General features: G+C 42.9%; 1 non-coding gene across 1 annotated transcript; it reads left to right on the top strand.

Moving 5' to 3' along the window:
* Positions 1–15,119: 15,119 nt before the first annotated feature.
* On the top strand, positions 15,120–15,309 carry LOC140397918 (U2 spliceosomal RNA). Its single transcript, XR_011937340.1, has one exon. It is a non-coding gene; the product is annotated as a U2 spliceosomal RNA (small nuclear RNA).
* The last annotated feature ends 4,953 nt before the right edge of the window (positions 15,310–20,262 follow it).

Here is a 20,262-nt window from a genome sequence, read left to right as displayed (position 1 = left end):
GACAGCCCAGCTCCACCCATACTCTGACATCACTGATAAACACCCGTTTCTTAAAGGTTCATTTCTTAAACACCCATTTCTTAAAGGTACTCTCACATGACACCTCCGCCCAAGAAAAAATATAAACCATCAACTTCAAGATGGTTTCATTTTTCACCTTGTCACTATCCTTTAAGAAATGCACGAAGTAAACACACTTTTGCGTTTCTAAAAACAACACACGCAAACAGGGATAATAATATAGTCCATTTGTGTTCTTCTTCCTTCAACTGAAGCCCTTCTCGATTGACAGTCACTTTCAACATGAAATTTTACTTAAATGTTTAATGAAATTCACTCATGCCAAGAAATCGCATTATTTCCCTACGTTTGAGGGTATCGGAAACTTCGCAATGAAAGTGACTTGGGTTTTTCCAAATTCACTTTTGGCTAGGTTTATCACCAAACCAGCCTCCTGAAGTCGATCGAATAATTCCATCAGACGTTTCAACTGTTCTTTCCATGTCTGGCTGAAAACTATCAGATCGTCGATGTATACCACACGATTGGGTAATCCTGAAACAACTTTGTTAGTTAACCATTTAAACGTGGTTCGGCGTTTTTCATGCCAAATGGCATAACTTTGAATTGTTATATACCATCTGGAGTCACAAAAGCTGAAATCTCCTTCGCCCTTTCGGATAAAGGTACCTGCCAGCAACCCTTAAGTAAATCCAGTTTGGAAATAAAAGCTGATTGTCCCACTTTCTCAATGCAATTCTTCAAACGTGGGATAGGGTAAGAGCCCGTTCTTGTAACTGCATTAACCTTTCTATTGTCTACACACAACTGTTGGGTACCGTCTGGTATTGGTATCATCACTATGGGCGAGCTCCATTGGCTGCAATCCACTTCAATTATGCCATTTTAAAGCATAATCACCATCTCTTTGTTAACCTGTGCCAATTTTAAAGGATTAAGTCTACATGGATGTCGTTTGATTGGAACAGCATTTCCCACATCTACATCATGTATAGCCATTTTAGTACTTCCCAATTTATGTCCACAAACTTGCCCATGTGATAACTTTCAGGTCAGTCCGTTTTTCCTCTGGAAGGTAACTCTACAATTTATCCCAATTTTTAAGAACATCCCCGTTTTCCAATTTAATTTGAGGTGTGTCAAATTCACAGTCATCTGGATTTGGTTGGTCATTTTGAGTTAGAATCATTAAAACCTTTTTCTCTCCTTCCCTTTCCAAGCACCTTTTAAGCATATTCACATGACACACTCGGTGAGTCTTCCTTTTATCTGGTGTTGTTACCACGTAATTCATTTCACTTAATTTCCTTTCAATCTGATATGGTCCACAAAGCCTAGCTTTTAAAAGTTCACCTCCCACTTGGAACAATACTAAAGCTTGATCTCCACAGGCGAAACAACAAACTTTGGATTTCTTGTCCGCTACCCGTTTCATCGCATTTTGTGCAACTTTTAAATGTTGTCCAGCCAATTGACCTGCTCTATTTAATAGTTCCCTAAAATTTGCCACGTAATCCAATAATGTAATTTCTGATTACTCACGCACCAATTTTTCCTTACTCAATTTAAGTGACCCTCGTGCCTCATGACGAAAGGTTAGTTCAAAAGACTAAATTTGGTTGACTCAGTAGGTGCATCCATAATTGCAAACAGTACGAATGGAATTTCTTTATCACAATCCTCTCAATTATCGTGACACTAAGCCCTCAACACTGTCTTTAATTTCTGACATTTACCTTTCGATTACTCCCTGCGATTCTGGGTGGTACGCAGTTGATTTAAATTGTTTTATTCCGAAACTATCCATAACTTCTTTGAATAATCAGGAGGTAAAATTTGACCCTTGATCCGGTTGTATTTCTGTGGGTCGTCTATTGCTAGTAAATAATTCAAGTAATTCCTCCAGAATCTTTTTAGCTGTAATATTACTGGATGGCCTCCGGAAACCTAGTAGACACCTCCATTATCGCCAAAAGATATTGATTCCAACATTTTGTTTTAGGAAGTTGTCCTACACAATCAATTAGGACCCTTGGAAAAGGTTCCTCAAATGCTGCAACGGGTATTCAGGGCGCTGCTTTTATCACTGCTTGAGGTTTCCCTATCATTTGACATGTGTGACATGACTGACAACATTTAATTACATCTTTCTGGCGTACAGGCCAATAAAATTGTTTTTGTATTTTAGCTTAAGTTTTCCTTATTCCCAAATGACCTCCCACTGGAACCTCATGTGAAACTCGCAACACCTCCTTTCCATACCCAACGGCAATACTACTTGATGAACCTCTGCCCACTTTTCATCAGCCTGCATATGTAAAGGTCTCCATTTTCTCATCAAGCCATTACTTTTACGGTAATAACACTCTGTTATACACTCTTCCGTGTATGTTTCTGATACATCCGTTTTATTTCTACACCTTTCTGTTGTAACTCTGCCAATTTTCCTGAACTAAAAATATCCGCCTCATCCTCCACCTTTGTCAACCATCTGATCAAAAATCCTTTCTGATAATTGCACTTCAACTTCATCTTCACTCTCTGAATTCCCCTCCTGTCTTAACATGTGACTTTGCGACCTTGTAACTACAGAATCCGGAAAAATCATTCAACACTTCAGTTGTCTGATTTTCCACTGGATTATCAACCACCGTGGGCATCAGTCCCACCTGCGATTCAGCTGTATCATTACCAGAGATAAACTGTATTCCTGGACAAGATAGTTTCTCTATTACTCCTACTACCACCTCACGCCTCTTCACTGGACTTTCCAACCTTACCTTATATAATTGAACACTACTCCTCTCACCCTGAATTCCACATATTACCACCTTTTCTGGCAGCATTCTTCCCAAACTACATAACTCCTCATCTCCTACCATTAAAGATTGATTAGCTCCCGTATCTCTTAAAATTGTGACTTCTTGACCTACTCCTCATGATACACATGAGTAACCTTTACCAACACAAGTAAATTCTTTAAAGAGATCTGGCACCATTTGATAAATCACCTCTTGATCAGGTGTACAATCTTTTGCAACTCCTTCGCTTCATTTGGGCTTTCCTTTACCACTTTAACTACCCCCACTGTCTTATCCTGTTTTACCACATCAGCCTTCCCAGCGCTTTTCTTCAAGCACCAACACTGTGACTTTACATGGCCTAGTTTATTACAGTGAAAACATTTGAACCTTTTCATGTCTCTTCCACCCTCCTGGATTTTTACTCTGAGGTACACTTTCCTTATTATATCCCATCACATCACCTTTACTTTTACCACTTGAGTATTTCTCATGTCCCCAGTTTCTATCCCTCACAGGCTGAAACTGATGTCGGAAACCAAGCTTTGATTTATGAACTAATTCATAATCATCTGCCATTTTGCTGCTAATCTCGCAATTTTAACCCTCTGTTCATGCACATGAGTGCATACTGCATCAGGAATTCAATGTTAAACTACTCCAAAAGTATAATTTCTCTGAGAGCTTTGTACGTTTGGTCTATTTTCAAATCCCTTATCCACCTATCAAAATTAATTTGTTTGAGCCTTTCAAACTCCATGTATGTATGACCAAATTCTTTCTTTAATTTTCTAAACCTTTGTCAGTGAGCTTCGTGCCCGAGTTCATATGCACCTAAGATGGATTTTGTCACCTCCTCATACGTCCCAGATACCTCCTGCGGTAGTGATGCAAACACTTCACTGGCTCTACCTTCCAGCTTTGTTTGAATCAGTAATACCCACATGTCCTGTGGCCATTTTATTTGTTTAGCCACCTTATCAAATTAAATGAAAAAGGCTTCTACTTCCTTCTCGTCAAACCTTGGCAATGCTTGGACATATTAAAAAAAAATTCCACCAAGCCTTCAACTTTGACGCTCTTTCTCACTATCTTCATCACTATCATCCAACTGTACGTTTCCCTTTGCATCTACCAATTTTAACTGACTGTCATGTTTCATGGCTATTTTCTGAAGTTCAAACTCTCTCTCTTTACTTTTTCCCCTCATCTGTATCTCCCGTTCTCTTTCTCTTTGTTCTGCTGGGGCTATTCTTCCATTTCTACTTACTTCTCTCACCTTTTCTATTTCTTCTCTCTCTCTCATTCATTTCCGTCTCTCTCCCTTTCTTATTCCTCTCTATCTCTTTCTTTCTCCCTTTCTTTTTCCTACAGCAAACTAAAGGCATTTAATCAGTGCCCTACAGTAAATCAAATGTACAGAAACAGTGCCCCAGAATAAATCCAAAGTGTTTAAACAGTGCACTGCAGTAAATCAAATATAATTAAATAGCGCACAACAGTCCATCAATTGTATTTAAACAGTGCCCTCGAGTCAATTAAATGCATTTCAACAGTGCCCGACTGTAAATCAAATGCATTTAAACAGTGCCCTAAGTTAAATCAAATGCATTTAAACAATGCCCTACAGTAAACCAAACGTTTTTGAACAGTGCTTTATAGTAAATCAAATGCATTTAAATAGTGCCCTACAGTAAATGAAATGCATTTAAACAGTGACACAGTAAATCAAATGTATTTAAACAGGCGCTGCAATAAATCAAATGCGTTTAAACAGTGCCCTACCGGAAACTAAATGCATTAAAAAAGTGCCACGAAGTAAATCAAATGCATTCAAACAGTGCCCTACAGTGAGCCAAATATATTTAAATCGTGATTTATAGTAAATTAATTGCATTTAAACAGTGCCCTACAGTAAATCAAATGCATTTAAACAGTGCCCTACAGTAAACCAAATGCATTAAACCGCGCGCCAGAGTAAATAAAATGCATGAAAACAGCGGCCTACAATAAACCAAATACGTTTATCCAGTGCACTACAGTAAATCAAATGCATTTATACAGTGCACCACAGTAAATAAAATGTATTTAAAAAGTGCCCGACACTAAAGCAAATGCATTTAAACTGTGCTCTGAAGAAAATCAAATGCATTTAATCAGTGCCCTACAGCAAACCAAACGTATTTAACCAGTGCGCTGATGCAAAATCACTTGGAATTAAACAGTGCCCTGCAGTAAATCAAATGCATTTAAACAGTGCCCTACAGTAAATCAAATGCATTTAAACAGTGCCCTACAGTAAATCAAATACATTTAAACAGTGCCCGACAGTTAAATGAAGGTAATTAAACAGTGCCCGACATTAAATCAAATGTATTTAAACAGTGTACTACAGTAAATCAAAGGCACTTAAACAGTACTTTACAGTAAACCAAAGGCATTTAATCAGTGCCCTACTGTACATCAATCGCATTTAAACAGTGTCCTACAATAAACCAAATGCACTTAAATAGTGCCTACAGTACATCAATCTTATTTGTTCTGGGCCAGGGTTTAGAGATTCCCAAAGTGTATCATGAAGTTCACCTCACGCCCCTGACCCAGAACTTTTAATAGACTGTGGTATGGGGAGCACACGGCCCACTCTACAGGAGTGGTACAGCAGAAATGGAAAATATATTTTAAATAACAAATCGATGTTTATTCTATGAATTTAAGTTAACCTTTTTAAAACATACAGTGAACTTCTTAGCAACCATTAATTCAACTACAACCCCCAAAGAATACAACACTAAGTAATGCTTACGCTGTCCTTTTAACATCCAGAAGACTTACAAAAAACAGAACCTTTAACAGAAGCACATCTGGTTAACGTCACTCCTGAAAACGTTTATAATTCTGACTTCACCAAATGATCAAGAGATAGACGCTTCATGGCAGAGAGATCAAGAGTACACCTGCTCTGTCTGGCTTCTGCTCCAACACTGAAACTAAAACACACCCTGCAGCAAACAGCCTAAAACGAAAGTAAAAAGCTGCCAGACATCCCAGCTCCACCCATACTCTGACATCACTGATAAACACCCGTTTCTTAAAGGTTCATTTCTTAAACACCCATTTCTTAAAGGTACTCTCACATGACACCTCCGCCCAAGAAAAAATATAAACCATCAACTTCAAGATGGTTTCATTTTTCACCTTGTCACTATCCTTTAAGAAATGCACGAAGTAAACACACTTTTGCGTTTCTAAAAACAACACACGCAAACAGGGATAATAATATAGTCCATTTGTGTTCTTCTTCCTTCAACTGAAGCCCTTCTCGATTGACAGTCACTTTCAACATGAAATTTTACTTAAATGTTTAATGAAATTCACTCATGCCAAGAAATCGCATTATTTCCCTACGTTTGAGGGTATCGGAAACTTCGCAATGAAAGTGACTTGGGTTTTTCCAAATTCACTTTTGGCTAGGTTTATCACCAAACCCGCCTCCAGAAGTCGATCGAATAATTCCATCAGACGTTTCAACTGTTCTTTCCATGTCTGGCTGAAAACTATCAGATCGTCGATGTATACCACACGATTGGGTAATCCTGAAACAACTTTGTTAGTTAACCATTTAAACGTGGTTCGGCGTTTTTCATGCCAAATGGCATAACTTTGAATTGTTATATACCATCTGGAGTCACAAAAGCTGAAATCTCCTTCGCCCTTTCGGATAAAGGTACCTGCCAGCAACCCTTAAGTAAATCCAGTTTGGAAATAAAAGCTGATTGTCCCACTTTCTCAATGCAATTCTTCAAACGTGGGATAGGGTAAGAGCCCGTTCTTGTAACTGCATTAACCTTTCTATTGTCTACACACAACTGTTGGGTACCGTCTGGTATTGGTATCATCACTATGGGCGAGCTCCATTGGCTGCAACCCACTTCAATTATGCCATTTTAAAGCATAATCACCATCTCTTTGTTAACCTGTGCCAATTTTAAAGGATTAAGTCTACATGGATGTCGTTTGATTGGAACAGCATTTCCCACATCTACATCATGTATAGCCATTTTAGTACTTCCCAATTTATGTCCACAAACTTGCCCATGTGATAACTTTCAGGTCAGTCCGTTTTTCCTCTGGAAGGTAACTCTACAATTTATCCCAATTTTTAAGAACATCCCCGTTTTCCAATTTAATTTGAGGTGTGTCAAATTCACAGTCATCTGGATTTGGTTGGTCATTTTGAGTTAGAATCATTAAAACCTTTTTCTCTCCTTCCCTTTCCAAGCACCTTTTAAGCATATTCACATGACACACTCGGTGAGTCTTCCTTTTATCTGGTGTTGTTACCACGTAATTCATTTCACTTAATTTCCTTTCAATCTGATATGGTCCACAAAGCCTAGCTTTTAAAAGTTCACCTCCCACTTGGAACAATACTAAAGCTTGATCTCCACAGGCGAAACAACAAACTTTGGATTTCTTGTCCGCTACCCGTTTCATCGCATTTTGTGCAACTTTTAAATGTTGTCTAGCCAATTGACCTGCTCTATTTAATAGTTCCCTAAAATTTGCCACGTAATCCAATAATGTAATTTCTGATTACTCACGCACCAATTTTTCCTTACTCAATTTAAGTGACCCTCGTACCTCATGACGAAAGGTTAGTTCAAAAGACTAAATTTGGTTGACTCAGTAGGTGCATCCATAATTGCAAACAGTACGAATGGAATTTCTTTATCACAATCCTCTCAATTATCGTGACACTAAGCCCTCAACACTGTCTTTAATTTCTGACATTTACCTTTCTAATACTCCCTGCGATTCTGGGTGGTACGCAGTTGATTTAAATTGTTTTATTCCGAAACTATCCATAACTTCTTTGAATAATCAGGAGGTAAAATTTGACCCTTGATCCGGTTGTATTTCTGTGGGTCGTCTATTGCTAGTAAATAATTCAAGTAATTCCTCCAGAATCTTTTTAGCTGTAATATTACTGGATGGCCTCCGGAAACCTAGTAGACACCTTTATTATCGCCAAAAGATATTGATTCCAACATTTTGTTTTAGGAAGTTGTCCTACACAATCAATTAGGACCCTTGGAAAAGGTTCCTCAAATGCTGCAACGGGTATTCAGGGCGCTGCTTTTATCACTGCTTGAGGTTTCCCTATCATTTGACATGTGTGACATGACTGACAACATTTAATTACATCTTTCTGGCGTACAGGCCAATAACATTGTTTTTGTATTTTAGCTTAAGTTTTCCTTATTCCCAAATGACCTCCCACTGGAACCTCATGTGAAACTCGCAACACCTCCTTTCCATACCCAACGGCAATACTACTTGATGAACTTCTGCCCACTTTTCATCAGCCTGCATATGTAAAGGTCTCCATTTTCTCATCAAGCCATTACTTTTACGGTAATAACACTCTGTTATACACTCTTCCGTGTATGTTTCTGATACATCCGTTTTATTTCTACACCTTTCTGTTGTAACTCTGCCAATTTTCCTGAACTAAAAATATCCGCCTCATCCTCCACCTTTGTCAACCATCTGATCAAAAATCCTTTCTGATAATTGCACTTCAACTTCATCTTCACTCTCTGAATTCCCCTCCTGTCTTAACCTGTGACTTTGCGACCTTGTAACTACAGAATCCGGAAAAATCCTTCAACACTTCAGTTGTCTGATTTTCCACTGGATTATCAACCACCGTGGGCATCAGTCCCACCTGCGATTCAGCTGTATCATTACCAGAGATAAACTGTATTCCTGGACAAGATAGTTTCTCTATTACTCCTACTACCACCTCACGCCTCTTCACTGGACTTTCCAACCTTACCTTATATAATTGAACACTACTCCTCTCACCCTGAATTCCACATATTACCACCTTTTCTGGCAGCATTCTTCCCAAACTACATAACTCCTCATCTCCTACCATTAAAGATTGATTAGCTCCCGTATCTCTTAAAATTGTGACTTCTTGACCTACTCCTCATGATACACATGAGTAACCTTTACCAACACAAGTAAATTCTTTAAAGAGATCTGGCACCATTTGATAAATCACCTCTTGATCAGGTGTACAATCTTTTGCAACTCCTTCGCTTCATTTGGGCTTTCCTTTACCACTTTAACTACCCCCACTGTCTTATCCTGTTTTACCACATCAGCCTTCCCAGCGCTTTTCTTCAAGCACCAACACTGTGACTTTACATGGCCTAGTTTATTACAGTGAAAACATTTGAACCTTTTCATGTCTCTTCCACCCTCCTGGATTTTTACTCTGAGGTACACTTTCCTTATTATATCCCATCACATCACCTTTACTTTTACCACTTGAGTATTTCTCATGTCCCCAGTTTCTATCCCTCACAGGCTGAAACTGATGTCGGAAACCAAGCTTTGATTTATGAACTAATTCATAATCATCTGCCATTTTGCTGCTAATCTCGCAATTTTAACCCTCTGTTCATGCACATGAGTGCATACTGCATCAGGAATTCAATGTTAAACTACTCCAAAAGTATAATTTCTCTGAGAGCTTTGTACGTTTGGTCTATTTTCAAATCCCTTATCCACCTATCAAAATTAATTTGTTTGAGCCTTTCAAACTCCATGTATGTATGACCAAATTCTTTCTTTAATTTTCTAAACCTTTGTCAGTGAGCTTCGTGCCCGAGTTCATATGCACCTAAGATGGATTTTGTCACCTCCTCATACGTCCCAGATACCTCCTGCGGTAGTGATGCAAACACTTCACTGGCTCTACCTTCCAGCTTTGTTTGAATCAGTAATACCCACATGTCCTGTGGCCATTTTATTTGTTTCGCCACCTTATCAAATTAAATGAAAAAGGCTTCTACTTCCTTCTCGTCAAACCTTGGCAATGCTTGGACATATTAAAAAAAAATTCCACCAAGCCTTCAACTTTGACGCTCTTTCTCACTCTCTTCATCACTATCATCCAACTGTACGTTTCCCTTTGCATCTACCAATTTTAACTGACTGTCATGTTTCATGGCTATTTTCTGAAGTTCAAACTCTCTCTCTTTACTTTTTCCCCTCATCTGTATCTCCCGTTCTCTTTCTCTTTGTTCTGCTGGGGCTATTCTTCCATTTCTACTTACTTCTCTCACCTTTTCTATTTCTTCTCTCTCTCTCATTCATTTCCGTCTCTCTCCCTTTCTTATTCCTCTCTATCTCTTTCTTTCTCCCTTTCTTTTTCCTACAGCAAACTAAAGGCATTTAATCAGTGCCCTACAGTAAATCAAATGTACAGAAACAGTGCCCCAGAATAAATCCAAAGTATTTAAACAGTGCACTGCAGTAAATCAAATATAATTAAATAGCGCACAACAGTCCATCAATTGTATTTAAACAGTGCCCTCGAGTCAATTAAATGCATTTCAACAGTGCCCGACTGTAAATCAAATGCATTTAAACAGTGCCCTAAGTTAAATCAAATGCATTTAAACAATGCCCTACAGTAAACCAAACGTTTTTGAACAGTGCTTTATAGTAAATCAAATGCATTTAAATAGTGCCCTACAGTAAATGAAATGCATTTAAACAGTGACACAGTAAATCAAATGTATTTAAACAGGCGCTGCAATAAATCAAATGCGTTTAAACAGTGCCCTACCGGAAACTAAATGCATTAAAAAAGTGCCACGAAGTAAATCAAATGCATTCAAACAGTGCCCTACAGTGAGCCAAATATATTTAAATCGTGATTTATAGTAAATTAATTGCATTTAAACAGTGCCTGACAGTAAATCAAAAGTATTTAAATTTGCGCCCTAGAATAAATTAAATGCGTTTACACAGTGTCCGACACGAAATCAAACGCATTGAAACAATGCCCTACAGTAAGTCAAGTGCATTTAAACAGTGCCCGACAGCAAACTAAAGGCATTTAAACAGTGCCCTGCAGTACATTAAATGCATTTAAACTGCCCGACAGTAAATCAAATGTATTTAAACAGTGCCCCAGAATAAATCCAAAGTATTTAAACAGTGTACTGCAGTAAATCAAATATAATTAAATAGCGCACAACAGTCCATCAAATGCATTTAAACAGTGCCCTCGAGTCAATTAAATGCATTTAAACAGTGCCCTACAGTAAATCAAATGCATTTGAACAGTGGCCTAAAATAAATCAATTATATCTAAACGGTGCCAAATGTATTTAAACAGTTCTTTATAGTAAATTAAATGCATTTAAACAGTGCCAACAATAAATCAAATGTATTTAAACAGTGCCACGACAGTCAATCAAATGTGTTTAAACACTGCGCAAGAGTAAAAAAAATACTTTTAAACAGTGCACCACAGTAAATCAAATGCGTTTAAACAGTGCCCTACAGTAAATCAAATGCATTTAAACAGTGCCCAACAGTAAATCAAATGCATTTTGTTCCCTACAGTAAACTAATTGCATTTATACAGTGCCCGATACTCAAATGCATTTTAACATTGCCCTCCTGTAAATCAAAAGCATTTAAACAGTGTTCTACGTTAAATCAAATGCATATAAACAGTGCCCTACAGTAAATCAAATGCATTTAAACAGTGACATAGTAAATCAAATGTTTTTAAACAGGCGCTACAATAAATCAAATGCATTTAAACAGTATCCCACAATGAACTAAATGCATTTTAAAAATGCCCTGCAGTGAATCAAATGCATTCAAACAGTGCCCTCCAGTATACGAAATGCTTTTAAACAGTTTCTGACAGTTAAATAAATGCATTTAAAGAGTGCCCAACACTCAAATGCATATAAGTAGTGCCCTACAGTAAATTAAATCAATTTAAACAGTGCCCTGTTGTAAACCAAATGCGTTTAAATAGTGCGGTGAAGTAAATGAAATGCATTTAAACTGTGCCCTACAATAAATCAAATGCATTTTAACAGTGCCCATCGTAAATCAATGCATTTAAACAGTGCCCTACAGGAAATCAAATGCATTTATACAGTGCCCTACAGTAAACCAAATGCATTTAAACAGTGCCCTATAGTCAATCAAATGTATTTAAACAGTGCCCGACAGTCAAACGGACCTTATTTAAACAGAGCCTTACAGTAACACACCAATTAAAAGTGCCCTACTGTAATCGGACTTAAAATGTGCCCGATAATAAATCATGTTTTTAAACATTAAACATGTTTATGTAAAGCGAATTGCTTTGGAGACCTAAAAAACAACTTTCCCGAGGCCAGTATATGCCCTTCCAAAAACTGAACGGGATCCAGCCAAAATAATACTGTTCCATATTTCTATCCAGCATATTAATTCTGCTCCATTTTAATATGCAGCCATATTAAAACGGCTCCATATTAATACTGTTCCATATTAATACTCTTCCACATTAATACTGTTCCATATTAATACTGTTCCATATTCGTGCTGCTTCATTTTAAGACCGTTACAAATGAGTACTGTTCCCTATTAATGTCCAGCATATAAACATTGTTCCATATTAATACTCGCTCAGATTATAACTTTTCCATATTAGTAGTGTTCCATATTAATACTGTTCTATATGATTACCGGTACATATTAATATCCAGCCATGTTAACACTGTTCCATATTAGTACTGTTCCATATTAATATCTGGCCAATTTAATATCCGGCTATATTAACACTGTTCCATAGTAATACAGTTCCATATTAACATCCAGCCACATTCCATATTAATAATAATTATCTTTGTCACAAGTAGTCTTACATTAACACAACAACGAAGTTACTGTGAAAAGCCCTTCGTCGCCACATTCTGGCGCCTGTTCGGGTACACAGAGGGAGAATTCAGAATGTCCAATTCACCTAACAAGCACGTCTTTCGGGCCTTGTGGGAGGAAACCGGAGCAGGAAATGCACGCAGACACCGGGAGAACATGCAGGCTCCGCAAAGAGACTGACCCAAGCTAGGAATCAAATCTGGGACCCTGGAGCTGTGACGATATGGTTCCATATTAATACTGTTCCATATTAGTACTGTTCCATATTAATATTCAGCCATATTAATACTATTCCATATTAATACGGTTCCAAGTTAATATGCAGCCATATTAATCCTGCTCCATATGAATAATGTTCCATATTAATATCCAGCCACATTAATGCTCTTCCATATCAATATGGTTCCATATTAATATGCAGCCAGATTAATACGTTTTTGCTCAATGCCTGCTACCCCGCCCCCCACATGGAGGTTGGACATGGCCCGACTTGCCCAGAATGCTTTGTGCAAGAAAATATCACAGCCACAGATAACTATATTATTAATAACTAGAATGGGGAAGTCCCGCCCTTCACGCTCTGGGAGGCCACGAAGGCTGTGGTCAGGGGTGATATCATAGCCAAGAACGCACGTAGAGACAAGGTAGAGAGGGTGGCTAGGCGACAGTTGTGGACTCCATACTGGAGGTAGACAGGCGATACTCTGAGGGCCTGACCAAAGAACTCCTGGCGGAGAGGAAAAAGCTACAAATGGACTTTGATCTGCTCTCCACGAGGGAAGCATTGCAGTAACTCCGCCAGGTACGGGAGACCCTTTACGAACACGGAGATAAAGCCAGCCACTGCTGGTTCGCCAGCTGAGAAAGCAGGCAGCCACGGGGGTAATAGCTCAGATTAGAAGCAGCAGACCGAATCCAGTGGCAGAGCCAAAAAATGTCTACGAGGCATTTGAGACGTTCTACCGGGGGCTATTCACCTACAAGCCATCACCTTAGGGATGAAACAGTTCATCGATGGACGGGACACGCCAGTTGTGAGACAGGCTGAAAATGGGACTGGAAGCACCAGTAAAACTGGGAGAAGGATAGCGCAGTGGTGAGCCGTCGTTCCTCATGATCCCGCCCGCCCCAAACATCCCTGTGACGATGGATGTGGCTGTCCTGAAACCCAGTTGTGTGTAGAAGCTGGGATTCGTCTTTCTGGAGCGCAGGAGGTTAGGGGGAATTGAAACAAGTCTTCAACGTCATAAAGATTTTTTTTTAATGATAGAAATGGATAGATCCTCTGCCCCCAATTGCTCGACTGCATAAATCCCACCTTAGTTAGTGTACCAATCCACCGGACTTTCCACAATACCATATCCAGCAATGCTCAGGAAGAATAATTGTTTTCCTATCCAGCCGAATGTTCTATATTGAAGAAGCTGGTGAACTTTAGAAGGACAATTCTGCCTTCCTATCCACACTGCTGTTCACACATCAGTGCACTACGTCGAGATATACTTTGGACTGACTTTTCTGTGTCATTTTTGGCTCTATTGTTCATAAAAACAGATCAAGCTGAGCTGGACGAGATCTGCGTGTTCCCAGTGCACTCTGCTGAACACATCCAGATATCGTCTGGAGTAATATTTCGCTCTTCCGTTCTAACCTGGTGCTCCAACGGACACATGCACCTGCCCTGCAGCCGAACATGTATGTGTTTCATTTCCCAACCACTGTCCACACCCACTGACCCAAGCTGTACTTCAGAAGCCAATCTGCCTGTGCCATTCGCCTTGGATTGTTTCGAAATCCCACGTCAGGCTCGAATGCAGGTTACGATTCTTTATAGAATCATAGAATACAGAGCGGAAGGCGGGTCATTCGGCGCAACGCGTCTGCACCAGCCCTTAGAAAGAGCAACCTATTTAAGCCCACACCGCCACCCTATCCACATTCCCGCAAACCAAACTAACCTAAAGGGCAATTTAGCACGGCGAATCCACCTGACTTGCACATATTTGGACTGTGGGAGGAAAACAGAGAACCCAGAGGAAACCGTGTCAGAGAAAGTGCAAACTCCACATGGACAGACATCCGAGGCTGGAATTGAACCTGGGTTGCTGGCGCGCTGAGGCAAGCGTGCAAACTACTGTGACACCGGATTGCAGCCTCCTGGACTCTGCACTGCACAGATTCACCGTGTAGGACAATCTCTGGGGTCTCTGACATCCTCTTTTTTGTTTTACAATGAAATACACAGTTCTTAAAATTTAGAGTAGTCAATTATTTTTCCAATTTATGGTGGCTAATCCACCTACCTCTCACATCTTTGAGTTGTGGGGTGAGACTCACGCAGAACCGGGGAGAATGTGCAAACTCCACGCGGCCAGTGACCCGGGGCCGGGGTCGCAATGTGGACTGGGAACTTCAGGTAATTAGGAGAGCAAAAACGGTACATGAAAGGATACAGGCAGGTAAAATGAACGAACGTCCTAAGAAATTTTACCAGCTCATTACGGGTAAAAGGATAACTCGGGAAATAGCCGGAAAACATGGGCTATCGCTTCTCGGCCTTTTGGTTCAGATCAAGTGTTGTATCTGTTCTTATCAGTTTAATATCTTGTATGTCCCCTTCGGGGGACCGAATATTAAATTGATTTTTGGGACACGGAGATGGTTCAGGGGCTTTCTTGCTCCGCTCCAGGCATCAACCTGGTCTTGCAATGTTTCCAGGAATGGTGCCTTCACCCCGCTTTGGGCACAAATAGTGCAAAAGCAGAAAATGGCGCAAAACCTGGCTTCCCCTCTCCTGTCTTGTCCAGTTGTCTCATCCTGACCAATTAAAAAAATTTCAGGCTCCAGAGCATTGCTAGCTTTTCTGCTGGCGGGCGCTTCGCGCACTAATGTCGTGAGCCTATGGGCTCGCGGACTTGCGGCAGCCAGGCTCCGTTTTCAGCTGATATGCCAAACAGATTTCCTGCTGCTTTTTACAGGCCACTCACCCTCACCCTCGGATGCCGACTTGCCTTCTCCTCACTTCAGTTACCACATCCCTTCATCCTGCACAACGGGGAAGTGTGGCGACAGACTGAACGGCATCCTGATTTGGATGTAGGTACACCTTCACGGCGTCTCTTTTCGTTCTCGTGACTCCACGACCAACACGCCAGGGTGGAGCTCAGGGAGACTAGACATTTCCCCCTGTTGGATTCCGCCAGTACTTGCTGCTTGCACGGATTGCCCTTTGTTCGGCAAAGGTGGAGATTTCTTCGACTCCCTCCGTTGGGTGTCACTGGGCCTTCACAGCGTCTCCATTTAATCTGGTGACGACAGGGGGCGGCTTGCCAGACGATGTCTTCCTGTTGTGTTTTACTGGTTCTGCATGCACAGACTCCACCGTGCTCGGCCAAGCTGGAGGTCTCTTGACCAACAGTGACCGTAGACTAAAAGTTCCAAAGCACGGTCGAGCGCAGCAAGGTGCTCCTGAATGTCGGTGGACGAGGAGGACAAGAGCCATAGCCGGAAAATATTGGCTATCGCTTCTCGGCCTTCTGGCTGAGATCAAGTGTAGTCTCATTTGATCGAGGGAAGCTGAGGATCTCGATGACGATCGTGGATTGGAGAACTCGGAGGGATTGAAGTCGTCAAAGAGGAAACGTTTGGAGCCCGGCTGCTATTGGTGGATCTACATACTGGCCTAAACTTCTGGTTTAGGCCTAACGCCGATACAGTTCAGACCCAACGTACGAGCTATGGATGCAGCTGCATCCCGACCACCAGGCTGGGGAGTGCGAAACACTGTCCGAGTCACAGTGAAGAAAACGGAAGGAGAGTCACCTGTGGACAGGAAACATTTCGTGAAGAGGGTGCTGCTCGAGTGTTGAGGGTTTAAAGCAACAGAGATCTTCTGCTTGCAAAACTTCCCCAACAATGTTTGTTTTGATGTCACCTTCAAGAGCGTCGCAGCGTGCATCAAATTCTTGATTGTCTTCAAGGAAAATGGTAACCAGAGTCCCTTGTCGATCCTGACTGCGGATCCTCTGTTTACGCTACCGTCGCAGCGAAATCGGGTTGTTACACTGCACACGTACAACCCCCACGTCCCTGTGTCTGATGTGCCTACGTTCCTCGCCAGGTACGCTGAACTGAAAAGTGACAGCGTGCAAGTGAAAGACACCTTCGGCATCTGGACAAGTGAGCACCAGGTCAAGGTGACTCTATGAACAGACAGCAAATGAACCATCCTGCATCCCCCCTCCAATTTCGCTATTGGAGTAAGTCGTGGCTACCTCGACTACGTGGGACAGCCACGAGTATGCCACACCTGTGGCAAAACGGGGCATGTTGCAGCAAACTGCAGTGTGACCTTCTGCAAAAACTGCAGGCAGGAGTGACACATGATTAAGGAATGCAAGGAAGACAAGTACTGCAACCTGTGTGGGGAGGCCGGCCGTCTTTACAGGGCCTGCCCGAAACGCGGGGCGACATACGCTCAAATCATCAGCAGCGGAGTTAAAAAGGCGACCAGAGAGGAGGAGCATACACCCTCCACCGAAAAAGACAGCACGGCTCAGAATGAGGAAAAGCAACAGAAGGGCCCCCAACAAAAAGAGGAGGCCCCAGCACCTCCTGACAACCCAGCCCCAGCCCCATCTGATGAGGAACACTCAATGGAAGAGGAAGAGGATGGGACAAAGAATAAAGAGCCCTGGGAAACAGTGAACAGGGACAAACGAAAGCGGAAACAAAAAAACAAACTGAAGAACCCCCCGAGGGGTAGTGGCAAAAAGCGACAACTTTCAGCCGGCGCACTTAGCGCCGACACCTCATCCGATGAGTGAAAACAGGACAAGAATCGGCCTCAAATAAACAGACAAAGCACCAACGTGGAACGGGAGGCACAGACCCTCCAGACCACCGACCGGGAAGAAAACAAGGTCACAGACCAAACCCCGATAGTAACGAGCAGCAACAACCCAGGTGAAGACCGGCCTGCAACCCCAACACCTACTGTCTGCCACGACGAACCCCAGGAATACACCCCCCCCCAATGCATCTGCATCAAAACCACGGGGCCAGTATGGACCAGAACAGCTTCCTCAGCCCTGCACCTGTGCTAAAGTTTGCGAGCACTACCGGCATGCTGGGGAACATTCAACAGCTGGAACAGCCAACTGTATAGACTCTGGACTCTTGAGACTGGTAAATCTACCTTTTTATAATGGGTTTAAAAATTGCATCCATAAATGTGCGAAGCATCAAAGATACTTCGCGGTCTGTAGCCACACTCAACTATTTGGCAAATGCAAAAGCTGACCTACTGTTCCTGCAGGAGTGCGGAATTCCGCACCTCAGCAACTACAGGCGCTGCTCGAGCTGGTGGTCCCACGGACCATCCATCTGGTCAGGAGGAAACGACTGCCGCTCCTCCGGCCTGGGTATTCTGCTGCGGGGAGGCAACTTCACCATCTCTGACGTTAAGGAGGTGGTGGGCGGGCGCCTCCTCGTAGCAGACGTGAAATACAAAAACACCCCTCTCAGACTTATTAATGTGTACGCCCCGGCCGTAAAAAGTGAGCGGCTGGCAGTCCTTCAGCAACTCCCACTGCTGTTGGCCACCTCCAAGCCGGTCATCCTGGGTGGTGACTTCAACTGCATCATCGATGCGGCTGGACGATCCAGCAAAGCCGACAGCAAACTAGACGCTACGTCCAGACTCCTGATGGAAACGGTAAAAGACGCCAAGCTGCTCGACGTCTGCATCAACCCTGCAGACGGCGCGCAGCGTAGATACACATGGTCATGGCCAGACGGGTCCGTCCGCTCCAGGATAGACTTCTTTTTTGTGTCCCGAGCTTTCACGGTCAGGTCCACCGACGTAACGCCGGTGTTCTTCTCTGACCACTGCCTCCTACTGGCCGACTGCCACCTGCAGGAAGACCAGGGGGTAGGCAGGGAGACATGGAAGCTAAATGTAAAACTGCTGACCCCTGAGAACATCGAGGAACTCAGGAGGGATTACAAAGGTTGGAGAACCGTGAAACCCCTCTTTGAGGCCCCACATCTCTGGTGGGAAGCAATCAAGGGGAATATCAAGAGGTTTTTCATCCTCAAGGGCGTTCAAACGGTGAGAGAGAGACGAGGGGTCATGTCCAGGATCCAGAAAAGTATGCAAAATTTGCTCCAGCTGCAGTCGATGGGGGTGGATGTCAAGGAGGATTTCCAAGAGGTGAAGAGCCAGCAAGCCTCGGAGGCCTCCAAGGTTATCTTCCGTTCCAGAGTCCGCTCCGTGGAGCAGGACGAAAAGTGCTCACGCTTCTTCTTCCAAAAGGTGCACAGAGAGACCTCTGTGATCAGCAGCCTGAAGGAAGAAGATGGCTCTGAAAAGTCATCGCAGTCTGACATCCTGAGGATCAGCCAATCCTTTTATGCCGGACTGTATGACCTGAAGCCAACAGATAGCACTGTTTCCCAGACCTTCCTGTCGACTATCACGGAGGTCATAGGCGACAGCGAGCTGGAAAACCTGGACAAACCACTAACTCTGGACGAGCTGACAAAGGCCGCCAAGTCCTTCGAGACGAGTAAAACTCCCGGAAGCGACGGCTTACCGGTTGAGTTGTATTCGGCTCTGTGGGACTGGATGGTCCCAGACCTGCTGGAAGTGTACGAGAGTATGCTTCTGGAAGGCAGCATGTCAGAGTCCATGAGGAAAGGCATCATCACCCTCATCTACAAGCAGAAGGGGGAAAGGGAAGAAATTCGAAATTGGCGACCCATTTCACTGTTGAATGTGGACTACAAAATTCTAGCCAAGGTCATCGCCAATCGGATCAGGTCTGCTCTGGAGTCGGTGATCCACCCTGACCAGACCTGTGCTGTACCCGGCAGGAAGATCTCTGATAGCCTCGCGCTACTCAGGGATACGATCGCCTACGTGCAGGACAGGGGGGTGGACACTTGCCTCATCAGCCTTGACCAGGAGAAGGCTTTTGACAGAATATCACACACCTACATGATGGATGTGCTCTCCAAAATGGGGTTTGGGGAGGGAATTCGCAATTGGATCAAACTGCTCTCCACAAACATCTATAGCGCAGTCTCAATCAATGGCTGGGAATCAGAAAAGTTCCAGATCAAATCTGGAGTCAGGCAGGGCTGCCCTCTCTCCTCTGCCCTTTTTGTGTGCTGCATAGAACCTTTTGCCGAGTCCATCAGGAGGGATCCGGGCATAAGAGGAGTGACGATTCCAGGTAGTGGAGGCATGCAAGTCAAGGCCTCCCTGTACATGGACGACGTTGCCGTCTTCTGCTCGGATCCTGCGTCTGTGCGCAGGCTCTTGACCACCTGCGACCAGTTTGAACTGGCCTCGGGAGCCAAGGTAAACCGGGGCAAGAGCGAGGCCATGTTCTTTGGGAACTGGGCCGACCGGTCCTTTGTCCCCTTCACTGTCAGGTCAGATTACCTGAAGGTGCTGGGGATATGGTTCGGAGCTGCTGGGGCGTGCACCAAAAACTGGGAGGAGCGCATAGGAAAGGTAAGACAGAAACTGGGCTGGTGGGAGCAACGCTCCCTCTCCATTGCGGGCAAAACCCTGGTCATCAGGTGTGAGGTACTCTCGGTGCTACTGTACGTGGCGCAGGTCTGGCCCATAACCCGACCCTAGGCCACAGCAGTCACCCGGGCCATCTTCAAATTTATC

This window comes from Scyliorhinus torazame, chromosome 20, assembly GCF_047496885.1.
Source record: "Scyliorhinus torazame isolate Kashiwa2021f chromosome 20, sScyTor2.1, whole genome shotgun sequence".
NCBI lineage: Eukaryota > Metazoa > Chordata > Chondrichthyes > Carcharhiniformes > Scyliorhinidae > Scyliorhinus > Scyliorhinus torazame.
The sequence above is the reverse complement of the archived record's forward strand: the minus strand, read 5'-3'. Positions and strand labels throughout refer to the sequence as shown.